Raw genomic sequence first — 2,369 nt, 5'->3', positions numbered from 1 at the left:
AACCCCAAAATCTCATTTTTAATATCAAATCCCAGCTCACTTGCCTCCTTGTCACCCTGGCGACATTCCTTGTGGTCACCATGGAAACGGGAGGCATGGAGAGAGCATCACCATGCGGGGTGGTGGCAGCACCCGGCATTATTTTGGGAGGCAGGGAGACACCCGGCGCAAGGCGCTCAGTGTTGTGGCAGGGCGGGAGGAGGGAAGGTTTATTTTTACTTGGTCCCACTCCACGTGCCAATTTTTTCTTCTCTAAGAGCCTGGGTGTCCCTTGCCCTGCAGTAGCTTTCCTGTGGCCCTCATTTGCCACACAGGGATGTCCCATGGGGACACCCCAGCCCTACCACCCCGTTCCAGCTGGGTGAGCTTGATTGGGCTGCTGCTCCTGTGAAGTCCCTCTGATGGTCACCTCAGTTGCTGGTTCCTGGTGCCACAGTGGGAGATAATGCTGGGACTTGGAGCCCACCAGTTCTTCTTAGGAAGGTGCAAGATGAGGAGAATAAACCTTTGCCACCTCACAACAGGGGCCTTCTTGGGTGAGACAAGAGGCTGCAAAGAGGAGTGCAGGGACAAAAGGCAAGGGCTCTCAGACATTGCACACTAGGGGATTGGAAGGGGATCTCTTGGAAGAGCAGACCCCAAATCTGTTCCCTCCCCCCAACTTTACATCCCTGCTCCATGGGTCAAAACTCTTTGCCCACCTGCAAAAGGACCTGAAATACCAGAGACCTGCAGGGCCACCAGGGCTAGGGCTTGGCTTTCACCCACGTGGCTTTGCAAAGCCCGGCTGAGATCCCAGGCAGCTCCACTCTGATGTCTGGAAAACCAGTTCAGGCAGTCCCTACCCTTTGCCAATCGTCTCCTTTGCTCTAATCCACCCTTATCCCACCTCACCAACCCCTGCCTCAGTGCCCTGGCTGGGAACAGGCAGGGATGTCTCCAATCTCGTGGGGCCGAGCAGGTGTCTTCCAACCCAGCCTGTGAATCCATCTGGAAAAGCCCTGTGATGCAGGTGCTGGAGCGTCAGAGAGGGAAAACACAACCGCCAACCTAATGGGCAGGGAGGAAATGTATGCAAATATATTCAGAAAGGGATCCGGTGATGCTAATAGGCTTGTTAATCCTCTCAGAAAGCACCAGGAATAATATTTTTACACTTTGGTTGTTAAGGATTTTACTCCTAGCAAGTTCATAAGGACAGAGAGAGATGTGTAGGGGATGGCCACAGGTCATGGCTGGGGACAGGAAGGGCAGCAGCCAGAGGCAGCTTTGGGACAGGAGCAGGCAGGATCACACAATCCAAGAGTAAACAAATTCGACCCATGGCCGGATGTGATTCCCTCAGGGACAAGGAGACAAATTAAAACTTCCATTTGGTTGTACTAAAGTAACTTTAAATTAGTGATTAGATATTGACTATCTAATTGCTGGGTCTTGATGCAGAGGTGCTCCCCGCTGCTGCCATGAGATCTCCCTCTGTAACTGCTGCTCCAAGGACAAGATTCATCCAAAAAAAAAACCAGCCACCCAGCTTAATATGTTTTCAAATATGTTAAAACTTTCTAACAGACACTACTGAGTTCATTTCTGTGAAATCTGTAAAACCAGCAGCAACCACGTGCTTCTTTCACTCAACACATTCCCTACATTATTTGTAACCCTCTCGCAAGAATCCAGGATTAATATTTCCAGTGAAGTTTGTTTCAAAGCAGCCCTTGGGAGGATCTTTTGTTTTCAGCGGGGCTGTGCTCAGGGATCCACACTGTTCCAGACAGGGCACCTGAAGGAAGGGGTGCCTGCTGGGGCAGACACCGGGGAATGGCTGCCCATGGGCATCTGTGGAAGAGCCACAATGGCTTGATAATTCAAACATCTCTCCACTTCTTCCTTGGCTCCAGGAGACAAGGCAGAGCACTGGTGAGAAGGTGCTGGAGGTGGGATGTGGCCGGGAAGGGCAGAGAGCAGAAGGCTGCAGACTGGAAACAGGACAGAGGTTACTGCACTCATGGTGAATACTCCTAGAAAGCCTGGCCCTCCCCGGAGGGTGTGTCCTCAAGGCCAGAGGATGGGAATCCTATTCCCTCTGCCTTTTCCCCTTTAACCACACTTCCGTGTGTAACTTGAGACAAGAAGGGGAAGAAAAAAGAGGAAGGAAAAAAAAGAAAAAGGGAAAAGTAGCGCAGTTATTCCCGCCTCTGCCTCCTCCTCCCTCTCCTCCCCGGCCAGCCAGGAGCCACGTCACCGTCACCCAGCACTGGCTTCGGGACTGCTCAGCCTGGAGAGCTCTCCGGGAGACAAACTCCAACTTTCAGCCCAAAGCAGAGAGAGGAAGGCCCCAGGCTGGGAGAGGGAGAATCCACCTCGGTGGA

This window comes from Parus major, chromosome 1A, assembly GCF_001522545.3.
Source record: "Parus major isolate Abel chromosome 1A, Parus_major1.1, whole genome shotgun sequence".
Classification (NCBI taxonomy): Eukaryota; Metazoa; Chordata; class Aves; order Passeriformes; family Paridae; genus Parus; species Parus major.
Note: the sequence above shows the minus strand (reverse complement) of the source record.